Raw genomic sequence first — 27,026 nt, forward strand, 5'->3', positions numbered from 1 at the left:
TAAAGAAAAAGAAACAGTCATTTCTGCAAATTATAGCCAGCTCCTTTATCAAGGAATAAGTTTGTGCTAAAAGAATACAACCCCCAAACATTTAAAAAAATAATACATATTCTCTCACATCACATACATTAACTACACAGAACACAAAAGGGAGCTTTTCAACTGCTAAATTACTAGGTCTGTAACAAGGATAACTGCAATTTTAAATAAAATTGTCTCACAAAACATTAAAGTTTCCCCCTGGAGAAAAAAAAAAATACATACACAAATATCTGATTTAAATCAATTTGATGTACTGGTATATGTTCTTATTCTCTATTCATGTTGAAAAATGTTTCAACAACAGTCATGTACACTATTTGTCATTAGTTTTTCATCCCCTACATTGAGATATAAGCTCACAGAATCAAGAACATGAAGAAAAGTCAAAACAGGAAGATTTGAAAAAAAAAAATCAAATCAAAACACCAAACCAAATAACTTGAACTAAAAGACTTAATTGAAACATTTTTGTTCTATGCATTCAAAATTCAATTCCAAGCAGGCCTCAGGCATTTCAGTTGGACTATTCTATCAATATTTATCTTTCATTCTCTCTTTCACTCTTTCCTTTTTTTTCTCTTTTGCTTTCTTTCTTTTTTAACTTCATGCACAATCCCAATTCAACTGTCACACTCAACATGACCAGCCTTCTTTCAAAGCCCAATCCAATTTTCAGACTTTTACCCCTCATACCAACTAAACGACATCAACAACTTTTCTCTTCAACAGCCTAATAGGGTAAATCTGTTCTTTTTAACAAATTCTCAAAGCTATCCAAAAATGATCACAGTGCTGTTGTTAGAACAAAAAGTAAACTATTTAACAGAAGAGTAAAAAATTTTTGTGACAGTTCACCTATTTGAAATCTATAAGTTTAGTGGACATTTATTTCCTGTTTCACCTTCATTTAAATATCTTCATTATCATTTTGTAAAATGTATTATGTTTCCGGCCAAAGCTATTAGTCAGTAAAAAACCATCTCCGAATTCCCCAAACTGGAGAACCATCATTATCATTAATATTTCATGGAACTGCATTAAATGAGACAATATTCAATATTTAACTATTTAATCCTACAGTAATTTATATTAGAAAATACCAACCATGTGAGAATTCAGCCAGCCGGATTATTTTATTGGATGAACCTTTGTCATTATTAATAACACTTCAGTATCTCATATTTTTTCAGCACAGAATGTAACATCCAAGGACTGAAAGTGATTTTGTTTCTAATTAATTCTCAAAATCCGTGGGAGACAGTGATGGAAGGATAAATAAATTAATTTCGAATTGAAGAATTAAAGGCTGAGCCTTCAAATGCAGAAATTTTACTAGAGATGTGGATTACTTAGGTGGGTCCTGCACTTCAGTAGGCTTACTAATAATTTAGTGAGGAAGACCTGTTTGAACCAGAGAGTCTAAACTATAGAAAAATCAAATGCGGTTTTTTTTTCAAGTCCCACATTACTACTTTATTACTAATTTATAAGCAGAAATGAAACATTCTTCTGATACATTATCCAGAATTCCTATGATTAATGTGCTTTCTTTGTGTATTTATACATAGGCAAACATCAGCCCATTACAGGTGAATTATCTTTAACTTCAAAATGAGCAGAGTTCAAGTAGATAGCATTTTAACATGACTCTTGATGATTAAAAAAAAAAAAAGGAATTCTACATGACCAACATATTTGAGATCTGTGTGTGCTAAAATGAAAAGCATTCGACTTAATACCTTTATCATCTAGAATGCCTTTCAATTCATTTTCAGCAACAGAGAAGTTCTCATTGCTCTTAAGCTTTTAAGTTCACACTCTGACACACTTACTATCCATTCCCTAAGATCCTTACAGGTTATTCTCCATGTAAGGAATAATGGTAAATATTTTGGGGGGGTGGGTCAGGTGCAGTGGCTCACGTCTGTAATCCCAGCACTTTGGGAGGCTGAGGTGGAAGAATCACATGAGGTCAGGAGTTCGAAACCAGCCTGGACAACATAGCAAAACCCCATCTCTACAAAAAATACAAAAATTAGCCTAGAGTGGACCAGGCACTGTGGCTCACGCCTGTAACTGCAGCACTTTGGGAGGCCAAAGCGGGCAGATCACGAGGTCAGGAGATCGAGAACATGGTGAAATCTCGTCTCTGGGCATAATGGTGTGTGCCTGTAGTCCCAGCTACTTGGGAGGCTGAGGCAGGAGAATTGCTTGAACCTGGAAGGTGCAGGTTGCAGTGAGCCGAGATTGTGCCACTGCACTCCAGCCTGGTGACAGAGAGAGACTCCGTCTCAAAAAAAAAAATTAGCTTGGTGTGGTGGCACATGCCTGTAATCCTATCCACTGGGAGGCTGAGGCAGGGGAATCACTTGAACCCAGGAGGTAGAGGTTGCAGTGAGCCGAGATTGCACCACTGTACTCCAGGCTGAGCCACAGAGCGAGACTCTGACCAAAAAAAAAAAAAGAAAAGAAAAGAAAAAAGAATCTAATCTGTTTTGTTGACTTCCCCTGTACTTTTTATTTTGAGGGAATCTCATCATATTTATCTTGCAGGAAGTCAAAGTCTTTGGTTCTCATTATATAATATGTAAGGGGCAGACTCTCAGTTTCCCAGACTGCCTAGTATAAACGGAGTGGACACTCAATCAATACAAAGCCAAACTGGTGGGTGCACCAGCTTGGAAGTTTCAGTGGTAAGCCAGGGAGCCTCAGAAACAAGGATGGGGGTGAGTTTCTTGCAGGCGTTGTGCAAGCAGCCACATTTCTAGGGCAGCCCTGTGGGTGATGCTCATGGCAATGGGTTTCCAGTGTGAGGGACATGGAGGGCTACAGCCAGGCCAGTGTTCAGGGGCAGAAGGAGAAATGCCTGTTTCTATATCTTATTTTGGTGACTCTGTTATTCTCAATATCCTTCTAACACATTTCTTTTCCACCTACGTTAGCCAGAATTAGTCTCTACCTTAACAAGAGAGAACATGACCTGATCACAGAATCAAAAATAATAATTCAAATTGCACAAATGTATTCTGTGTTGGTTAATTATATAAACTATGGGAAAATAAATTAAGAGATCTTGCAATTTGCAATTTGGTGAGTGGTAAATAATATTCCTTCATCAAAAAGACTGCATTCAGAAGGACTGGCAGTAAGAGATAAACAATCTCATAAATCCCTTAGAAACCCAACAGGAAAAGAGCTGAATCAAAGTTGAAATAAGGAACACATCAGCAAAAGCTCTTTCTTTTTTTTTTTTTTTTCCTTTCCAGCCATTGCTTCTCTGATTCAGATCAACAAGGAACAGAAGATGGAAAGGAAATTTTGATGACTTAGCTATGATTTACTGGAATTGAGATATGTACATCTTGAAAATCACAGTCAAAATGAGCACTAATCAAGAGCCTGACGGTGATATCAAAAGTCGGAGCTGCCTGCCCAAGTCTAGGAAGCTATTACCTGGGGCTGTGGAAAGGGTCAGTGCCGCCAAGCACTCCTCCTTTGCCATCCACTTTCAGAGCTATTCACCTGGTGCTTTTCAAGAATATTACCCTTCCCACAAATGATTGATAAAAGATGAATCTAAGAGTGCGAATAAGTTTTGGAAAGTAAATCCCAGAACCTACATATTCACTACACGCTTTCAAGTTCAACAGGGAAATACAATCCTTTAGAGAACATTTTTCATCCATGGAGCATTTGGGGAATACTTGAAAATTTTCTCTCCTTCTCAGTTCCTATCATTTTTCCAAAACCCCTTTTTGAAATAAAAGTGAATCATAAATTGATTCATTGCTCATGAAAAATGTAAATTGACAGCTTAGGGGCATGGAGTCATTTATCTATTCACTGATTAAATTTACACAGGCAACCGGCACATCCTAAAAATGACCAGCATCGGAATTTGTCCTTACTCTGAAACCCAGATGTGAACAATGATCTGAATCTTCCTGGCAAGGATACACAGCTTAATACTGACCCTCTGGCTTTACCCTTTACTTAATCATGTCTGTTATTAGATATCTCAATTAAAAAAAAAAAAAGAAGAAAACTGAGAAGTTATATCCTTGACCTCACCTGAAGCTATGCTTTTCTCAGAGTAAATACATTTGGAGTTCTAAACACACACACACACACATATACCCCTACTAAACTTCTGTGATTAAAATACTATTTTATGCATATGCACACAGACACACACATGCACGCACACAATAGTACTTTTGCTTCTAGAGCAGACAGCAATCATCCACAAACACATACCCCCCCAAACTGTGTATGATTCTGTGTATACCCCATGGGGGCTTAATAAACACTTATGAATTGACTGACAAGAGAAAAACCAAGAAATGACAACCTTCAGGGTAGCTGTAACACAATTTTAACTTGAAAATTGCCCAGGAATAGACTTCACAATCTATGGGAACATACACAAATCATATAAAAAGAACCAGTGCCCCTCATACACCTACGGTGGCCTTAGGGAATAGCTGAGTGAAAAATCACTGCTGTAGGAAGAAGAGTTCAGGCTCTCTATCTATTTACTGTTTGGCTTCTGCAATGAATCCTGCTGAGAGCAACTTTTATTCTGTAATAACTTCTATTACAGAATAACTTTTAAGATATACATTACAACAAATACAAAAAAAATGCTCTTCTCTAATATTTTCTTGCTAAGTCCACAGCATCAAACCACTCCCAAGATTCATGGTGCCCTTTTAATTTCTCTGTAGCCAATGGTGACAACAGGATAATCTACAACGCTTGAATTGAATGGTAGCTTCTACAAATAAATGGTAATTCACAATAAGTCATAATTTACCCAGTGACTTCTCTAAATTATGCAATAATGGTGTGCCACAGTTCTTAAAACATGTTTCATTCAGTAATTCCTACAGGACAGCTTCCAAATGTCTCAAGTTCAACAGTAGTTTGTTTTCCTCCCTGAAGTTCATATATACTTTCAAATTTGGGAGTATGAATGGGATGGACTTTAAAGATTTTGTGGTCCCTGGAACTGAAGAATTATATAAATAAGATACACCTCTTACAACAATCTAACCTTGCCATATTTCCTTGAAAGGGTAGTTATTCCAGTTATTACCTACTTTAAAGGGAAATTTCTACATTGATAAATTTCCAAAAATGTATGATGATAACAAGTGGGGAAAAAAATACAAAATAATGTGTGCTCAAGATTGATCCCATTAAACTGAGAGCGGAGTAAAAAAAGAGAAGAAAACCATTTTCGGTTGTGATGAGGAATTTTTTTAACCAAAACATACAAGTCCCAAAATAAGTCTGTGTATGTCCTTACACTGTAAGGCCAGCACAAAATCTATTTTAATTCACTGTGCTAGTGGTGCTATCTCCGGCTTTGCGTTGCTCACTTGAGTTATTCATAATGGTCAATAAAATTCTGCAAACACTGTTTTGCACCTCACCTGTCCTTCATGCTCACCTTATCTCATCCCACCCCCCCATCCTTCCATCTTTGTCCCCAAAAGTACAGCTGAGGGATGTACTTGGCGATCTGCTTTGTTAGATCATTTGAGCTGCTTTTCCAACACACATCTTTGAACATCTAAATCATTATTTATTCCAAAGAGTACACAGCACCTTCCTTTCTTCCTAACATTACATCAGGTGGTTACGAAAACTTTGGTAACTCTCAATCTTTTTGAGATTTTTCTATGTCAAGCCAAACGCCTGTCACTTTTTTTGGGTGATGACTTTCAGTTTTTAGATTCTCACTTTGACAGGAATGAGAAAGGATCCTTCCCCGCCCCCCCCCAACCCCGCTTTCTTGGTAGCCTCCTCTAGACTGTGAGAAGTGATGATTGATCATTTTCCACACTCATCCACAGCCCTCTCTGTGGCCACATGTAAATTTGCCAATGGATAATTAAGCAACAGACACATCCAATAAATATAATAAATAAATTTGATTTTTTTCCTTTAGTAATTGGTTTCATCTGACTGCGTCTGATTATGTGTGGGGATATATAAACAGGATTAGAGAAGAGAAAAATTAGATGCTGGGTCACACAAGTTGTGGAGCCCTAACCACTGTGAAATGCTTTTCTAATAATTACGTTATTATTCATAGGGTTAAAATATAGAGAAGCCAGTTTGTGCCTTCTCAAGAAGTTTCAGTGAGGTTAAAAATAAAACTGGCGGCAGAATCATTACTGTAGGAAAATGGTGGCCAACTACAGAATAAATTTTCCTCTTGTCTGCATCCTCTTCCCACTAATTCACACTGCCCTTTTCTCGGGCCTCTGTTGAATCCATGCCAGCAGTGCCAAACCTTGACTTAGGTCTCCAATTCCAGATATCATATCACACCAGGCTCCATGAATAGAAATGAGCTGGACACACTGGAAGGCAGAGGATGTGTGGATAGTTGTATACAATTACTGCCTGAGAAAAACCCAAAATGAAATAAAACCCAACCACCTTTCTAATATGCTTTAGACACAAAGAGCAAAAGTCTTTATTTGTATTTTTTTCAAAAGGGACCCACCCCTACTGGCATTTACTTTGTTAGACATTCTTTTGGCATTAGATTACTTTTACCATCAGATTTAGCTCAGTACATGGCCTGTCTTGGGAATCCAAAAACTGCTTACCAAAGGAATTTTTTAAAAATAAAGACTAAAATATACTTTCCTATAGCTTTCATTTGCCTATGTTTCTTCTAAGTGATTTCTACTGAAATATGTAGTATATAACTATATACTCTTACATATGAAATGGCTTAGAAAAATTATCATAATTAAAATCAGAAAGTCTGTTGCAAGGAGTTATCTAGCAATAAATATGATTTTAGCTATGTAGATATTTACTGTTTGGACTAGCCATATGTATGAATATAGCTATCTTCTTTCATGGTACAGTTTTATTCTTATAAACAATCTAGGAACCTAACTTGACTATTTCCAACATTTACAACAAAATTTCGAAGTGATTTAAAAAAAAAAATGTTACAAATATAGCAAGCAGCTTATACAATTTTCTGAAATAATTATTTCAGAATATGAGATTTTTTAACCTCTGCCAAAAATCATTTCTATTTAGTAGCATTTTTTTTCCACAGACTCTTATTCTTCTAATTGAAGTAGGAGAGATGTCAAAATATTGAGTATCAGTGAAGTTCTAAGCAATAATAAAAATGATATTTAAATGTAAACTTTTTTCCAAGACAATCCTCCTGATGTGTCCCACCTCAAGATTTAGAATCGGTATATTATCATTAGTATCAATTTCATCTTCATCACACCAATTACATCCTCCCGCTTTAGTCCTTGTCTCCTACTAGGTAAATTAAAAATTGCAAAACCTAAACAAACAAAAGAAATGACTTATTCTTTGGAACCAAATTCATAAATGAGTTCTTTATTTTATAAGGTACATAACTCCCTTTTATATAACTTAATAAAAGCACTTTACAAAAGTCGTATTAACAGAAAAGATTATACAAAACTTCTAATATTTTTTCAAATAAGCTTAAGCTTACGTACAGCTAAGTAATTTAGTCACCAGAGCAGTAAAATTGGCTGACTTTTTGAAAGCTGGGTTCTATACCTTTATAGATCTGCATCACATTCCAGAAATCATAAACTCATGTAATAGTAAGAATGAATGAGCTGAAAACTTCATATTTATGTTCCAAAAACCTGTAGCAGAACTAAATTAGAGATGGAAGAGTATACTGGGCTTTCTCCATAGGTCATCTAAACAAATATCCAGGTGAGTCAAGCATCTCTCAAAGAATTGCTGTCAAGTCCTGAGAAGTCTCAACTTTCAAGGAAACCATCTCTTTCCCCTCAAACAATGCATTGTTATATTTCCCAAGACAGAGGTGGTTCTTTAGCATCTACCACGAACATTCTGGCAGGAGCTACACCGTGTTGATAAGATAAGGGATGCTGTCAATTGTTCCATCAAAGATCAATTCATATTGTCCAGTAGAAAAAGAAAATATTTATGGGGAATATAGATTCTATTCTAACATATTAGCTGTGTTACTGGGTTTCAGTTTCTCTTGACCAAACTCACAGGAAAAGTGTAAGAACACCTGCTCTCTTTTCACTCATAGTACAGCCGAAAAGCACATTACTGTACTTTTTCCCCTGATCATTATTTTCACCTAAAAGGCTCGTAATTCTATACTTAGGAGAGGTGGGCCAATGAAAGTCTGGCAGTGAAAACGAAAGAACTTTGTTTGCAAACTATTTCTCAGGTGCTTCATTTTTTTCCCATTAAGAATTCATAAAAAGGATGCAGCATTTCAGTTTCAGAATCATATTGTAGTATATAATACCTTAAATAGACTGAAGTCATGAGTAACATGAATTTTAGGGAAAACATTTTCTGCCTCCATAACTTTATGAAATCTTTTGGAAATATGAGCAGGACCCGATATATTATCCTCTTATTACACACTCTTAAAACAGCTAAAATAATTATGTTAAGTAGTGGCTTATCTTTGTTAAGGAGAGAAAACAACCCAAAATAATTGTTCAAATGTCTGTTGCTGATAGTGCATAGTACTGAACAATGTGAACATTCCCTTTATAAAGCAAAATAGACACCAGAAGTACAAAGAATACTTTGACAAAACTACTATTTGCTCTCAGCAAATAAGACTCACAAAATTACTGTTGCTTTCACAAAACTTAAAGCAGAGTATTATGTAGTTACAAAATATATCATGCTTAATCAAATACTGTTATGTCCCCTACCACTGAGAAGGCATCAAAAGACATGTCTCCTCCCCATATATATATATATATGTCTTGCAATGTTCCCTGAAGGGTTGGGAATCTGGTATATACTATGAGTGAAGAATTGGGGATTTCTCCTTGTGATTTCATCAGGGCTACTAGGAACCAGCAGTTCAAAGAACAAAACTGTTGCTTTACACAAAGTAATGACAGACAATAACATAGGCTTTTCACGTTGCCCCCTTTAAGCTAAGTAGGGTGATGCTAAGTGGTGCCTCTTTAAGTCTGTCTTTCTTGTTAAGTTTTAGTTCTCAAGTGAGGAGGGATAAAAAGGCCCTTGGAAATGACCTTGACCATATTTCATCAGAAATCACTTCTCAAAATTAATCTGCCCAGAAAGAAAACAATGAAAAAAACTAGCCAAACAGGTTTTCCTTAAAAACACACAAGAAGTTCAAAGTTCCCTTCAATTGCACAATAAAAAAATAGCAATTAATGTTAAGAAACATTCAGCAGCTGTAGCATAATAAATGATTCATACATGCAGAGAAACCTCCGTTCTTATCAAAATGAAAGTAGGAACTCTAACAATACAGCCAAATGCGATTGACAAGTTCCATGAATCAACAGTCTCAGATACCTGTCTTTCTACATAGCCATCTCCCCAAGTTACCTTCTCCCCAGTAAGTCCAATGCCATGCTGAAATTTAACAAGACCAGTTGAAAGGAAACTATCCAAGTTACCAGCAAGGCTATCAAGATGATAGTATTATTTTCATACATTAACCTGAAATCAACACCAGGCACAAAAAGTTAAAATAAGCTTAGTTAAGATTTAATTTAAAAAAACTTAATAATTATTATCATAATAAACCCATCAACAAGCCACAAACACGATACCACACCAAACGATGTAAGAGTAATACGAATCCAGTTGATTGAATAGTAATCTAACCTGGCATCACACCCAAAATGTAGATATGTTTAATATTTTAACACAAATTCTCAGAGCTTTTCAGAAGTTGCCAGGAAACTAGAAGTAGAAAGAGGGGTGGGTGGGTAAAAAAAAAACAACCTCAGTAGGAAAAAAATGTACTTTAAATCAACGTACTCATACTCTTCGAGTCTAGTGAAGATACTGAAACTGAAGCTAATTTTGATGTTTCATAAATAAATTCATGATCTGAATATGTTACATAACAATTAGAAATCTTGCCCCATGAGCCTAGCAAAATAAGCCCTTAGCCTGGTCAGTTATCTTTTCATACACATGTTTGTGGAATATGCCAGAGAAATAATACAGCTGCCCAGCATCGGGTATATTGCTTTTTGGTTTGGGTCCTAGAATGAAGGAACCTGACGCTTTAGGTGCCTTGGGTTCTTAGGATTGAAGTTTACTATATGAAATCATTTTCCTTTAGTACCCAGACAAACAAATGCTTCACTCAAAGACAACTGTGGTCTTAATGAATGCAAGCTGGGTTCCCCCCACTAACCTGATCAAGACAGTACATTCAAAGGTCCATGAAAATATTTTAAAACAGCAATATTGCCATCTCAAGGGATCCATGAATAAGCTGAGCTTTCATTCTAAATAAAATGCCTTATTACTTTCAGCAGACTACAAAGGAAGAAATAAGCTTGAGGACTTAAGAATTCTGTTCACAATTTTAAGAAAGGCTTTTGTCAACACAGGGGACCCAGAACAGGTGAATTTGCATGGTGCCTTAGAGTAGGTTTTTTCTATATAAAAAAAGGCCTGAGTAGTTGAGTTAATTTACAGTTTGTTTTGTTTTTCAGGGCTGAACAGCCTTCACTGTTTCATGCAGTTCTTCCAACGTTAGTTAAGTTTACATTAAAACAAAGTTTAAGAGTATTATTGCAAACGTACTCTTTGCACATAGATAAGTTGTTGCTCTATGATGTGGCAACCATCTAGCAGAAGGAGGGTTCCTTGAATAACAACATTTTCCCTCTGTAGAATGTATGTGTCTCAGAGTATCCCTGAACTGGATGTCCTCACCTCAGTTTAGAGTTCAGGGTTTCTCAGGATGATGATCCATGTGCAGAAACTGCAACCTGCTGTACCACAGAGGCCCCCTTCCTCCATTTAAGCTGCCATTATACTAGTTCAGTTTTCCATGGCTTAGCAGAAATTTTACAACTATACACTGATTCCTTTCTAAATTGCTGATTTGCCTTTACTTACTGGCCCTTCAGTTTTTCTACTGAACTGGAACTGAAAACTTAAGAGGAAAAAAGCAAAACAAATAAAACATGGTAATGATCAAGAACCCTCCAAAGAACTTTAAATGATATGAATGCATTAGGGAGCTGTTGTATATTAATTTTTAAATAATATTTAAAACAGATCCTGGCAGCCAGAGTTACAAAGTGAGTTCTATTTTTAAGAAAAGAGTTAGAGTTCAATTTGCATTCATTATGCTGGCTATTTTAAATAATTTTATTCCATGTGTATGCAGAACCCCCCCTCCATTGACAAGATGCCACTTCAAGTAAGATCTAAGAGAGAGATTGCTGTATGTGTCTCACAATTTTGAATAAAACAGCACCAGCAATCTCCCTCTTTCTCCACAGCCCTAAATTTATTATTAAGTAAATTTAGCAATAGCTCAATCACTGGAGTCCAAGACAGTATGTGATGCACTAAAGCACTTATATGTTTATTATCTTTGCAAGCAACACGGGTAGTGGTGTCTATTATTGCCTCCTGCAAATCTGTAGCAATGTGATGCAAAACGGCATTTTTAAAGAAATTCTCTTTTGGAATGCAAATGATTCCTCCTGCAATTTTGAATATTTTAGCCAGCATGTACCATACAGTAGTTCTGGAATCACTGGCATCTCTCATGCTGTCAAAACTGAGTCAAATGCATTGTAATCCTGGAGAACGATAACCTTAAACAGCAATGCAACGTTAAAATGCATCCTAAAAAAAAATCCCTATAATTGCGATGAACATTAGAAAGAAACCGGCAGTCCTTCTGCAGGGAAATAACAGTCTGCTCTAGCAATCTTTCCCCTCCCCCCTGAAACTCATGCAACTAATGATGACCTCCCGAAGTGCCGAATTTAAATGTTCCAGCATTCATCTGAGGATGAAGGAGGAAAAAAAATACATAGAAAACCATGAAACAAGTTGTAAACTGCACAAACGCAAGGAGAGAGAGAAAGAGAACTGCAGCTGATTCAGGAGCGATTGCAGAATGAGAAGCAACAGAAAGGAAACAAGAAAGAAAGAAAAGGGAAAAAAAAGCCGTAAGCATTAAAGAGTAAGAAGTGAAAAACATTTACCAGCAGCTTGGTCAGTAGCTTCGCTCCCTGACACCATCTACATAGATAACTTAGCCTAGAGTCTTCGGTCCCAGCTCGCTTTGGAGCAAAATTCCTTCACTTCGAGGGGGCAACACACACCCTCAAGAAAGAGAGAGAGAGGGAAAGAAGGGGAAAAAAATAATCCCAAAGACCAAGACAGGCTTTCCCCCTCCTCCCTCTTACCCGCCCCCCGGACTCCCCAAACGGTGCTCGCTTCTGCACAGTTCTGCCTGCTGTGCCGCTGAGCTCGACGTTGCCGCGGCGGCTGCTGCTGCTAGTGGTGGTGGTGGTGGTGGTGCTGCTGCTGCTACTTCGGAAACGATTAGGAGGAGGACGCCCAAGCACGACCTGAGCCTGCGAGCCACCCAGGACCAATGTGCAACCTGCTCTGGAATCAAACCCATAACACACGCACGCACACCCAGTGACTCCCGCACGCGAGCTCTCGCGCGCACACACGCGCTCGCCCGCGCGCCGCACAACACACGCGCGCACACACACACACACACGCGCGCGCGCGCGCGCGCACACACACACACACACACACCGCGCCGTGCGCCGCCCGCCCGCCAGCCCTCGCGGTCCCTGAATGGGGAGTGCGAGCCAATCCCTGGGCCCCGAGAGCGCGCACCGGCCCAGGCCGCCGGGGTTGGGTGGTGGCGCTGGGGCTGCAGCTGCTGTGGCTGCGGGGTACGCAGCCAGGGAGGGGCTGACGGCTGAGAAAGAGGGGCGCCAGGGACACGTGCACCCCTTTGTCTGCAGAGAAAATCCCAGCCGGGCGTTTCCAAGAACTGAGCGCGAGAACCCCGGGCGACTCAGAGTTCAGTTCGGCTCTAGGGTTAGCCTGGGGAGGCATGGATCCCTGGCTGCACGCACAGAGGGATCCGCTCTGCGAAACCCGATGCACCACAGCTACACCCAGGTCTTTGCAAACAGGAGAGCACAGCAAGCCTTCTAGTCCTGCGGAAGACCCGAGCCTGCTCTGGCTCTCGCGAGCATGTCCAGTGCTTGGTGCACCCAGACCGCTTCTTCCAGGGTTAGGAACGCAGAGCAGGGCAGAGCGGAGCTCTGTAGCTTCCAGAGAGAAGCAAAGGTTCCAGAGCCTTCAGCCGCTGCTCACCTGCCTCACCTAGGCTGCCCGGTGGCCCTGAACCCGCACCCAAGAACGTAGTGATGGGGAAGCTAGACTTCCAGACCTCAGAGAGGAGTTACTTCTCTTTTTTTCATAAAGGGAATCTTTCAAAAGAAACAATTCTTAGCCCAGGAAAGGCTGTTTCAGTTTACGGGGTAATTAACAGAAAATCCAGCAGGGCCTGGTGGTTTTAATAGTAACAGCTGAACAAGTATTGCTTACTTACCATGTGCAGGCTCTGTGAAATGTGTTGCCTATGAATTATCTGATTTTAACCTGTTCAGACACTGTATGATCCACCCTAGGAGGAAACCGAGGCCCCAGAATGTTACCGACTGCTAGTATATCGTACCCAATGCATCAAGAATCTAAACCCTGCAGTCTGGCCCTCAGTCACTGGAGATAGGATGAGGAGTGTGGATGAACTGAACGCTAGGCAAGTACAGCAAGGTAAAGGCCTGGTGGGTGTTTGGGTGATAACATCCTCTGGCCTTCAAGCTGTACCTAGCTTGTTGTCTTCAAAAACCTACAAACCTTGAAAAACTGCATGCCAGAAATTTGCCAATGTCTTAATAGTACTAATATTAATAATATTGATCTCTTGATTACATACTCTTGGTCACCCTTTTATTAGGTGCCATCTTAATCTTTAAAGGAACTCTGTAAAGAAACTATCATACCCCCTTTCTACGTAGATATGAGGAGGCTGAGACTGAGTTGTGTCACTTCCCTCAAGGGACAGGCCCTGAATGAAGACACTGTTTGTCCTATTGCAAGGTCTATCCTGGTTTTTACTACAATATGCATCTTCCTTAATTGCCTTCTGAATAAAGTCATGGGATGAGGCCATGGCAGTTACTTTTGATTTCATTCAAGAAATTCATAGATTTCGTAAGATTCACTCATTCAAGGATGTTTACTGAGCATATACTTCCTTGAAGGTGTTATCCTAGTGGTGACGGGATGACAAAGGCATCCTTTTACTCTTTGGGCTTATATTCTAAAAAGAAGATGGTACTCATATGCTTAAAATGCTAATGAGGGGCATTTACTGAGGGCTTGCTAGGAATGCATTTCTCTCCCCTCTTCATCTAGCAAACTCCTATTTATCCTTCATCTATCTGTTCTAGCATCAACTTCTTCAGGGAAGTCATCTGAGATCTTTCTCGGTTATTACAGGTGTCAAGGCATCATGTAACTTAAAAAATTTTGTGGTATCTTCCGTTTTCCATTTGTGTTATAATTTAGCTAGTATATGTCTCCTAGACACACATGAACACTCTAGACTGTAAACTCCATGGGGGCAAGAGTATGTCTCTTACTGAAACTCACTCTTACACTCTACTGCACGCGTGTGCACACACACACACACATACACCACACACACACACACACACCACACACACACACACACACACACAAACTACTCTTGGAATAAGAATAATGATTCCTAGGGGAGGGGAGCTGTTTTTATTCCCAATTCACAGATGAGTAAAATCTGGCTGAGAGAGATTAGGTACCTTGCCTAAGGTCACATACCTGGATAACTGGCAGAGAAGGACATCCACACAGGTCTGTCTGGTGCTAAAGTCCACATGACTAGCCTCTGTCATGTTGTCCAATAGCCAATCAGACTACATGAAAGGGGATCATGGGAAATAAGGTATACAGATGCTGGGGATGGCATTATGGGGGAATACAGAAATAACAGAGATAAATCATTCAGTATAGTAAGAATTAAAGAGGCATGCAGTAGAATTTTTTTTTTTTTTTTTTTTGAGACAGGGTCTTGCTCTGTGGCCCAGGCTGGAGTGCAGTGGCAGGATCTTCACTCACAGCAACCTCCGCCTCCCAGGTTCAAGTGATTCTCGTGTCTCAGCCTCTGGAGTAGCTGGGATTATAGGCATGCATCATCACGCCCAGCTGATTTTTGTAATTTTAGTAGAGATGGAGTTTCACCTTGTTGGCCACGCTGGTTTTGAACTCTTGGCCTCAGTGATCCATCTGCCTTGGCCTCCCGAAGTGCTGGGATTACAGGAATGAGCCACCTCGCCAAGGAGATTCTTAATATACTATGGGCACCCACTAAGTGCTAGGCACCTTGCTCAGATTTGTTTTTTCTCATTTTAACCTTAACAACAATTCTTTTGGCTAAGCGTGGTTATTTCCAATTTACAGACAATGAAACTGAGGCTCCCCAATAAACCTGTACTATAAACTCCAGGGGTACAGTGATATGTCTATTTTAGTTTCCCATTTTATATCATAGTATCTTCCAGCTAAAGTCACTCTCTGTCCCTCTCTCAATCCCTCTCTTACACACACACACACACACACACACACACACACACACACACACATATGCAACTCGCCCAAGGTCTTACAGCTGGTAAGCAGCAGAGTTAGGATTTGACGCTAGGTCTGTCTGTCTTCACAGTTTTAGAGGAGATTGGTATGGGGGCGAGGTGATGTCAGTGTGGTGTTGCAGTTTAGCCATGCTATAGTATTTGATAATGCCTGAGGATCTATCTGCCAGGGAGAGGTACTGCGGGTGCATTTTCCCCTTCATCAAATCTTATAAGGAATTTGAGATTCAAAGACTTAAAGTTATTTTACCAAGGTCACAACCAGTGTCATAATGCAGAGCTACATTCTAAACCCAGGCATCTCTCACTGCAGACGTGTGGTACAGGATGTTGTAAACGGCACCGGGGCTATCCAAGATTTTCATCAGATCCTGGCTGGGGGAACCCTCACTCAGAGAGGACATGCTGTCCAGAGCCAAGCAAGCCTTCTGCACCACTCCTCCCACCTGTTACCTCTCCTCGAGGCTCCACCTTTGTTGAGGCCCCTGTTCCTCTGCCTTTTCAGGCCTTACCTGGAACCCAATGCCTCACCGCCTCCCTGCTCATTGTCAGCAGCAGCAGTGGCTACAAGCCACGGTAAAGTAAAAACTGCATTTTGTACAGCTCTGCTTCTAAGCTGACTGCTGGGCATGCTCAGTGATAAAGGGAAGCTTTGATTACAAATAGGAAGCTTTTGTTAAACACCTTTCCATTTCAGAGTATTACTTTGTAACGGGATCAGTGTGTGTAGCCCGTTGCAGAGATCCCTAGGCTATATCAATCAGGTCTGTAAGAATGAGATGCTTCCATATGGAAAAATATCTCAATCCTTTGCATCCTCTCCCTTATCTCCAGCATTCATCTCCCTGTTCTGTCCTCTCTGTAGGTGCACACAAAGAGCATCCACAAACTGTATCCATTCTATTTACATACCTCACAGCTATAGACATATGCATCCAGCTACAAATACATACCAGCCCTTGACTGTGGATTTGTTTCTTGCAATTGTTTGGCTATTAACTTGCTCTACACTGAAATGTTATGAATAAAGTGAAGTTTCTAAGAAAAGGTTAAATATTAACCTCTCTTTTTCTCCCTCCTCCACCCCCCTCCCCAGAATAAATGTATTCCCTAGAAAATGCTTCAGGCAGCAGAAAGGTCTCGGGGATTTTTGATAACCCCTTCCTGTGTATAAGGTAGGTTGATTTTTGTTCACATGTGCAGTGCAATCCTTAACTCGTGATGAGAATAATCAGTTAAGAAAGGCATGAAGGGCAACCTTCAAGGAAAACTTCTCAGAAAACTTAAAGTGTTAGTTGATATTCTGCTGGGGCACCCAGGACATGAACTTTTAAGCTTCTTGAGAAGTCGTGTAACACTTTATAATGCTGGGCATTTTAATGTAGATCATCCCAGTTATTCTTCATAGCAACTCTGCAGCAGGTACAGTCATGATCCCCATTTTATAGATGGAGAAACAGGGGCTTCGAAAGAGCAAATCAGTTACAGCCAACTCATACAACTAGTAATTATCCAAGGTGGATACTTACTATATACAATACCAGCTCTGTCTGCTGCCAAATTCTGTATGGTGAACTGTGCATTCTGCTGCCTCGAACTTCCGACCTCCATTTGAACGTGAGGCAGATGCAGGGAGGGGTGACAGTGACGGCTCATTCGTACTTGGTGTGCACAACACTTCGGGTATAATAGTATCATTATTTTCCAAGAACACTTAAACTCAGTTAGGATAGCCTCTCTAAGGGAGCATTATTTGTTTTATTTGGCAAATTAGAAAAACTGATGTACATGGAGCTTAAAGGGCAAAAGACCAAACAAAATGAGTGTCATTGGAGCAAAGGCGTCTGAGTTCTCATTGATGAGCCTTTATTCCCTCTGCTTTTAAATAGCATTGCACTGTAATTGTCAACCATTTCCCAGGTCACACAGTCTCAACAGACATTCTCATCAATTTTGTAAAATCCTTTACAGAGTATATGTACTAGAGAATTTTCACTTTCATCAGGATGGGAAATTTAGAAGTAGAAACAAGCAGAATTTTTAAATCACTGCAGTTCTCCATGTTTGTTTCCAATGTCTTCAACATCCTTTAAAGATGTTTTAGTAGATGCCGTGACTTCCTATTTTTAAGAGAGGTCAGGAAAAACCCTTGAAAATATAATCCCAATCAGGCAGATTAACCTGGTGCCATTAGTTCACTCATGTGGCAGCATTTGCATTTTTGTACAGGGCACCTTGCATACAAAAGGGTAACCAATAAGATCTTGGTTCTATAACTTAAGGGTAGAAATCTTTTTTGGTATATTGTAAGATAATTCTTTATCTTTCCAGAAATCAGTTAGATAAAAGGAATGATGTCTGAGAACCTCCCACAGATTTAATAGTATAGTTCCAGCATCCCAAATCCAAAAATTTGAAATCCGAAATGCTCCAAAATGGGAAACTTTTTGAATGCCAGTATGACTCAAGTGGAAAATTCCATGCCTGACACCTTTACTTTGTGATGGCTCAGTGTATACAAATTTTGTTTCATGCACAAAATGATTTTAAATTTTTTAAAATTACTTTCAGACTGTGTATAAACTGTATATGAAAGTTAAATGAATTATGTGTTTAGACATGAGTCCAATCCTTAAGATAACTAATTATGTATATGAAAATATTCCACAAATCTGAAAAAGTCCGAACTCTGAAACACTTCTGGTCCCAAGAATATTGGATGGGCAATACTCAACCTGTGTCTGAATTTAAATTCCAAAATCCCTTCTTTATTTTTCCTTTTTTTTTTGAGACGGAGTCTCCCTCTGTCACCCAGGCTGGAGTACAGTGGCTCTATCTAGGCTCACTGCAAGCTCCGCCTCCCGGGTTCACGCCATTCTCCTGCTTCAGCCTCCCGAGTAGCTGGGACTACAGGTGCCCGCCACCATGCCCGGCTAATTTTTTTTGTATTTTTTAGTGGAGGCAAGGTTTCACTGTGTTAGCCAGGATGGTCTTGATCGCCTGACCTCGTGATCCACCCACCTCGGCTTCCCAGAGTGCTGGATTACAGGCATAAGCTAACACACCCGGCCTCCAAAAACCCTTTACATAGTGGCTCAGAGCCCATAAGGAATTAGAAAACAAGAGATAAACTGCTATTTCTAGGAAATTAATAATAGTAAGAAACAGAACAGATAACCAGAGGATGAAGAAGATAAAATTTAAATTTTCCATAAAAAATTTGAAGGCTTAATTTAATGTGTAGGTAAGGCTTCCAATACTGCATTTCAATAGCACTTCTGGATGTCTTCAAATTACAATATTGTAGAACAGCAGTGATGTTAATGATATTTACTTTGAATCCATTCTTCAGTTGCAGTGTGATGTCAAAAATTAAAGCCAGATTCCTCAGCCTATCACGTAAGGCTCTTCATATTTTGACCCAGGAGTGGGATGTGCTTTTCCTCCCATAAACCAATGCGTTCCAACACATTTGATCAGCAGCGACTGCGTGAATAGGTATTTGGAGGCCATATCTACACAAGCGACATTGTTCTGAGTGATGAGATTGATCTGTTGATGGCTGCTGCTGGTAGGGACCCAGTATAGTGCCGCAAATGCCACGCATTTCCCAAATATAGGGCCAATCCACATTTCCTAGATCATGTCTTCTATCCTTTTCCCTATCTAGGCCCTAGTTAAATGGTTCTCATAAACTATAATTTCCTTTGTCCATGGTTTTCCCCTCTTATTTTGCCTCCATCTGGAACACCACCCAACCCCCATCAGTTCCACAAGCCAAATCCTCTTTCGATATCCTACTCAGACATCCTCTACTCCAAAAAGGCTTACCTGAATTCCCCAGCCAAAAATCCTCTCCCCTTCTTCTGATGGTGCTTCTTTGTTGGTGTTCGTCATGTCTCCTTTATATTAAAGTTATTTATGTTCTTGCCTTCTCTTTCCAGCTGTACAACAAACCCCTTGAATGCAATAACCCTGTCTGGATCATCTTTGAATCCATCACTGTGATTCACACAAAGACTTACAATGAATAAAGTATGTGATATAGGAATATATAAATAAATGAATGGCGGGTGCTCAATATTTGTTGAATTAATGAACATAAGATTATTATTAGTACTCTCCTGCAATGTCACAAAGAGATTAAGTTATGCTTTGTAGGCCAGAGAATAGGGCTGATGCTTTGGCGGCTCTATGAGTAGCCAGGCTCTAGGGAGATGGTGACAAAGCACCAACTCTAGAGCAGATCAGAGGGCAGCAGAAGAGACAGGAAAGTAGATGCTCATATGTAATAGGTGAAGCTGATAACATGAGACTCAACAGGAATTTTTTTGTCTTGAAATTGCTGGCAGGTTAATAAAAAGCTGATGAGCACACTGGATTAGAAAATGTTATATAATATTTTGATGAACTTACTGTCAAGGGGCTCAGTCCTAAAAGAACCTTTTGCATTTGTTAATGCCTGTGTGCACGCGTGCATGTGTGCACACGTGCATTTTCACATGCTCATGCTTGCTGGGATGCGTAGAGTGAAAAGAGCATGCAGAGATTCCACACGATCTCTTGAAATGTCTCCAGAAAAAAAAAAAAAAAAAAAAAAAGAAACTGATGATTCCCTTTAGACGAAAGAGAAAACATCCCTGAATAAATAATACCTTTCAAGGGGCTTAATACATTGTAAAGAGCATTTTCACTGATTGGTAGAAATTCTTTTTGATTAATTAATTAGTTAATGTTTTCAAAGCATTTTCAGGATGAAAAACATTTTGCGAGGGCTATATAATTGTTATTTTTCCTATGCACCCTGGCTTTCCACATTGCTAGGTTTGTTTTTCTCTCCTGTTGCTCACCAAGCCACGTATCCTCACAGAGGCATGGTAGGGAATACTCTCAGAGAATAGAGACAGAGAGATGGGTTACTAATGAGCAGGGAATAAGAAAAAAAAAACTCTGAAAATACACTTTAAAATTATATTTGAAATATAATCATATACGAAAATGGAGAGGAGCATCGTGCTGAAAACTAGTCATATCCTCTACCAGGAAAATTCCTTTTACTCCCTTGCAAAAAGCCCCAAGTGCCTTGCATGTTGCCTGGACTAATGCCTATAGTTTAAGGAATAACAATGACTATCTTTTACGAAGTGCTTACTATATCGTTATTATTATTGGCTAGTACTTGGCATATATTAATAAAATTTTTCCTCAAAGCAACAGTTTGAGATACCGTTATTATAAACATTTCACACTTGTAGAAAATGAGGACTATGGAAGCTAAGTTAGTCACCCAAGGCCATTACAGCTTGGCAGTGACACATCCCAGCACTTGACCATGATGTTGGGAGGAAGGAAAGGAGGAAAAGGGGAATGAGAGGGAAAAAGAGGGAAGTAAGAGGGAACGATGGAAAGCAGAAAGAAGGGAAGGAGACAGGGAGATGAACCAAAGATTCTCATTTTTAAAGAGTGTTAGAAATTCTGACTATAATCTACCTTTATGGTATCTGATGAACACGAATAGATTAATAAATAGAAAATAAATGAGGCCAACATGTCTTATTGGTGAAACTAATTCACATGGCAAAGGTGATGCAGCTTCATTTCCAAAGTGAAGATCTATATTCAAGACAGCCTCATCTGACATTCTGCCCACAGACCCAGGCCCCTAAAATCTTCATTGTCATCAAACACCGTGGCACCATGGGGAGAATGAAGTCCAGGGTCAAGAGTCTCTGATTTCCCTTTGGTTTAAAGCAACTGTATAGTATTTTTTTTTTTTAATAAAAGCTTCATGATAGAATGAAAAGAACAAAGGCTTCAGATGACAGCTTCGTATCACCTCAGCCCCTTACTTGCTGTGTGACCTTGGTCCTCATTACTTAACATCTCTGAATCTCAATCATCCTACTTACAAAATGGGGGCAAAAAAAGCTCCTATGCTAGATTTGTTGTAACAATTATTTAACTGTGAAAATACATGGACAGCAACTAGCAATGCCCAGAATATAGTAGGTGCTTCATTAAAAAAAAAAAAAAAAAAAAGTAATTCCAACAGTCCGTCTTTCCCCTCTTCCTCTTTTTTTTTTCTTTTTCTTTTTTTTTTCCCCCTTCTCTCTCTCTCTCAAGCTCATGTGACCTGGCCTGTTGAAGAACATGCCAAGAAATTCCCAAGCAACAGGCTCCAGAGTGTGAAAAACGGTGGATTGAGCAAAGTAATGCCACTGAAACCCACTGTTTGGTTGAGCTGTGCCTTTCCCCACCCCAGACATTAGAATATCCATGTGATGGACAAGATGTGTAATCTCTGAAATGGGTGAGCTAATAAGAATCTCGGAACACTGAAACCAAGTGTTTGGCACAAGGACAAAAGCGAAAAGTAAGACAGGTATGCAGAGTGTATAGGCCTTCTCGGCTGCAGGTTTCTTATTTAAGGGGGAGTAATTAACAAAGCTCTTTTCAGATATGAGATGTAAAGACGCCAAATCAACGGAGGAAAGCAGCACAGCAAATCCCGCTGTCTCCATCCACTAGCTAAGTGACCCCAAACAGGTTACATTACTTTTTCAGCTTCAGTTTTTCTCATCAGAGAAATGATTCCTAAGCTAACCCGTTGAAAGGACTTAGGGCAGTGCCCGTTAACAGTGGCTTTGGAGGTGATGTAGAGGGGGCCCTCTCCTGGAGAAAAGATGAGGCTTAAAATAAGCTATTCGTGCTGAGTGAGGCTGGCAAAGGGGAATGAAGGAGGAGAGGAAGGGCAGCAGTATCGAGAAGGATCTTTCGGACACTGTACAGCTCTGTCAAGGAGCAGCAAAAAGGTTGTGATGCGGCTCTCATTTGTATGTGTTTTCCAGAGACCTCCAGAACCTTCGAGGCTGTGTTCCCCTCACCCACTCCACATTCTGAGAAGCACAGGAGACCCTGAGCTCGCTTAAATAGGAAGATATTGAATGGGTTGGAATTGGACTTCCTATTTTTCTTTCTTTTTTCTTCCCCAAAGCCTTTGAACAGTTCGCAGCCATCAACAAGCATCCTCAGAGAAGTAACAGGTTAGGGCAGGTTAGTGTTCTGCCCAGAAACCTGTGAGGAGGCGAGTTATAATAAGAACGCTGTACTGGCTGCATTTTTCCGACCGTCTGTCTCCAGTAAAAGAGACGACCTCCGCGGCAGGGCTTCCAGAAGCACTTGCGAGTGCCCTGTGATTATGTCACACCGACTTGGAGGAGCAGAATGCCCTTCATAGTCATATGAAGTTGGAGAAATCAGAGCGCAGAGTATTTTTGGTTCTGAGATTAAAAGGCCTGTGTCCTTTCCTGCCAGCCGAGATTCCACCCCACCCCCCTGTCCCCAACCAGGAACACTTCAAAGATATTCTAATAGGAAAGGTTGCCAAATAATTGTCAGAGAGGATTAGTATTATCAGTGACCAAACTGTGAGTCTTTGGTCTTCTGGCAAGCCAAGTGGAAAGCAGAGCCAGCTCCAAAAAGCAGTTTCTATGGAGAGCAGAGAAGTAGCCCTAATTCCGGGGTAGGGGACTTAGGCAGCATTTAGCATCCCATATGAGCAGACCACTTATTCCTAGAACAGACCAGATACAGGGCACATTGTCCTCACTTCTATTCGATGATAAAGACCAAACATGCAAGGTAAAGGCAAGCAATACACAAAGTAGCCATTGAGGGATTTAGATTAGGATAGGTAATTATCTCGCTTCTACCCCCAACCTCATTCCAAATGGATTCCAAACCTTTACAGAGAGCTCTAACAGCCCAGAACACAGACTTGGTCATTGGGAGGGAAAAAGAGAAGAAGGGAACTAGAGTTAATACTATATCTCACTTGACATTTCAGTTGGAGAGAAGGTGGCAAAGAGGAAGCAAGATAGTGGTTCTAGCAAGGAATTATGTCATTCCACTCCCCGAATGTTACCACAGATAGACAATGCAATAAAAGTTGATTTGATATCCTAGCTGGGGGAGAAAAGCTGAGAAAGTGAGAGACGACTGGAAGATTCTTGTTGGGAATATTTCCTTATCAAGGATCTCCTTATGAGTCATGTTTCTCCTTAAGACAAAAATTGTATCCATGTGTTTTTCTTTAAATTGCTTTATCTTACAGATTTCATCAAGTCATCTCTTAAAAACCTTCTATGGCTCCCTCTTGCCATTTAGATTAGCTTCAAAGGGCATGGCTTGACCTTGTTCATGTATTTTAAACCTACCATCAAGTACCATCTAACCCCACTTTTCAATTATGAATCCCTTGTTTTGATCACACAGATTCACGACTGTTTTATAAATGCATCATTCTCTGCGTACAGCAGGGTTTGTTTCTTTCTTTCGCAATGATCTTCCTTTCTTCTCCATGTTTGGTAAACTATTTCTTTTTTCAAAGCTAATGTTAATAGAATAACGTTATTCTGAAATCTTCCCAGATTCCTCCTGGAAGAAATCAGAATTCTGTCTTCTGTGATTCATCTTATATTATAGATGCTTCATCTTTATGATATTTGAAATTATTTTACTATATTACTTTGATATGATACTTATTGTGCTAATGTATTGCTAAAATACCGAATTATTTGTGGGCTTGGGGTTTTGTCTTATTTTTATGGTGAATGGCTGCCTACAATAGGCAACTCATTATTATTATTTTTTCCCAAATGAAAATAAGATGGGTATTCAGAGTTTGACTATCAATCAGTTCGTTTCACCTATTTTATAATAGTTACAATGACTGAGATCATGTGATCATGACTAAAGCACACACCACCATCTGGTGGTAACATATATTAATTGCAGTATCAAGTTTTAAGATGTGGGTATGAAATTTCTGCCTGCTAGTTTCAATTCTAAAATAGTGACTAGGGTACATGTGGATACCCTAGTCACTATTTTAAAATTCCAGGTGAGGCGATGCCTCGCCCTGCTTCAGCTCTCGCTGGTCGGGCTGCAGCAGCTGACCAGCACTGATTGTCAGGCACTCCCTAGTGAGATAAACCCAGTACCTCAGTTGAAAATGCAGAAATCACCTGTCTTCTGTGTCGCTCGCGCTGGGAGTTGGACACTGGAGCTGTTCCTATTCGGCCATCTTGGGAAAAAAAAAAAAAAAAAGAAAAGATTTCACAGATGCAGAACTGAAAGTGATTTTAAAATTCAATATTTTATACAAGCTTAAAACTTATGTTTTCCAGTAAATATGATATCTTTGTTATGAGAATGTTGATTTATTAAAATAAATTATTTGTTACTAACCACTAAAACAAAAAAAATAAAAATAAAAATAAAATAGTGACTAGGCTGGGCGCAGTGGCAAACGCCTGTAGTCCCAACACTCTGGGAGGCCGAGGCGGGCGGACTACCTGAGGTTAGGAGTTCAAGATCAGTTTGGCCAACGTGGTGAAACCCTGACTCTACTAAAAATACAAAATTAGCTGGGCGTGGTGGTGGGCACCTGTAATCCCAGCTACTCGGGAGGCTGAGGCAGGAGAATCTCTTGAAACCGAGAGGCGGAGGTTGCAGTGAGCTGAGATTGCGCCATTGCTTTCCAGCCTGGGCAACAACAGCGAAACTCAGTCTCAAAAAAAAAAAAAAAAAAAAAAAAAAAATAGTGACTACACTAAGAGTTACCATTTTATGATCATTTTGGTAACACATTCTTATATTGATGATTAGCAGATAACTTCATAGATACTTTTAACGCATTGGCTTATTCACCTTCTCCAGTTATTTTCAATTTTAAAATTCTATTCATATGTTTTAAATGGATGCAGTTTATTTCATGTAAATCCTATAAATTTGATATTTTAGAAGTCTATTTACAATACAGCATCTTTTCATATATATAGTCTGTGCATGTGCTTTTGTTCCTGTAACAAATGAACCTACTACATGCGACACAATGCCCGAGACACTGCATTATGAAAAGTTTTCTCTTGGGTTAAAAGAATATGTCAATGCATGTGCCCAGCACTTGACCAACCAGACATCTCCATAAGTTACCACATTTTTTAACATAAAATGATTGCTGACCCTTATAAGAGTGGTCCTTAGGCACTGTCATTGCTATTGATCTGAAAGGACCATCAAAGAAAAAATTATATTTTGTGTTGTTTCGGGATTAAGAATGTGTAGTTGATATAATATATAAGAATATCATTTCCCAAGAATTAGTAGTAATCTTTCTCAACCAGAATATTGTATCAAACACAACACCCTAGACCACGACCACATAGAAAATTTATGGTATTATGGTTATCATATTGCTGCTAGACAAACATAAAGGTCTTTCTTCTACTATTGCAATTCTCTTTGTGTTCCTCTACATAGTCTTTCAGTATTAAGGGGAAAGTATACTATGGATAAAATAACAAAACTGCTATATGTACACTGGCTGCCACTCAGAGTAAGATGCAGCCTGTATCTCTATTCAGATTCATAACGTAACTCCAATGTCAGGCTGCTAGAGGAGATAAGAATCCCTGAAAGTAAAACAATGTGTTTTGAAGATAAGAACTTGCTTTCTGAATTGAACCCAAGTCTGAGAGTTTCAACTCTCTGTATTTGTGAACTGAGAATTCATGTGGAGGCCTCTGTAAGAACCTCCATACCTCTGGTCTCTCCTTCCCCAAATCTGGTCTACAAATGGTCACCAGATAATCACGTTAAGCCATCTCTGTAGACATACTTTTACTTAGCAGATTTTAGACTTCCAACTTTCCACAGAATAAAATCCTAACTGCTTATTATAGTGATCAAGGCACCTGATGACTTGAGCTTCACTGTGTGGCATCCACCTCATTATGTGCTACACTCTATATTCCACCTATTGCCATGGGTACCATTTGCCCATCACCAAATATGCTCTGTTGTTTCTTATCTTGATATTTTCCCCTATGCCAGTGCTTCTCAAGCTATAATGCAAACACAAGTCACTTGAGAATGCAGATTTTGATTCAGGGGGTCTGGGACAGAGAGCCTGAGATCGCACATTTCTAACCAATTCCATGGGATGTCAATGCTGCTAGTCCCAGGATCACAATTGGAGTAGAAGGGATCTATTCCAAATCTCAACCTGCCCATCCATCTCCATTCTCACCCCCTGACATTTCTGACTTTTGAAATAGTGACTTATTCTTGAAATATCAACTCTGACTCTCTCTCCTTCTTAACATTTTCTCTAGTTCCTCTAGTTCAGTGGTTTTCATGTTGGATGCACATTAGAATTACTTGGAGAACTTTCAAAAATCCAACTGCACAAGCACATGCCAGGTCCATTAAGTCAGAAACTCTAGGGTGGAGACCCAAGGCATCTGTATGTTTTTTAACTCCTCAGGTGATTTCAACCTGCAGCCAAGTCTGAGAGCCAGTGCTTTTGGATGGAAGTGATTTGTTTTCAATAACTATAGCTATTTGTTCTTACCTGTGTTGAAC

General features: G+C 39.6%; 1 protein-coding gene across 4 annotated transcripts in view; it reads right to left on the reverse strand.

Moving 5' to 3' along the window:
• The window catches only part of TENM2 (teneurin transmembrane protein 2), a 1,303,382-nt gene extending 1,278,685 nt beyond the window's left edge, over positions 1–24,697 (reverse strand). For 2 of the 4 annotated variants that reach the window (XM_050794626.1, XM_050794623.1), the window contains exon 1: positions 12,081–12,533. The gene's annotated coding sequence lies outside the window, so the exon portion shown is untranslated. Of the gene's footprint in view, positions 1–12,080; positions 12,534–24,601 lie in introns of those variants that run through there. The other 2 variants (XM_050794625.1, XM_050794624.1) reach the window with 2 other exon arrangements.
• Positions 24,698–27,026: the final 2,329 nt, after the last annotated feature.

This window comes from Macaca thibetana, chromosome 6 (genome assembly GCF_024542745.1).
Source record: "Macaca thibetana thibetana isolate TM-01 chromosome 6, ASM2454274v1, whole genome shotgun sequence".
NCBI classification, from domain to species: Eukaryota; Metazoa; Chordata; class Mammalia; order Primates; family Cercopithecidae; genus Macaca; species Macaca thibetana.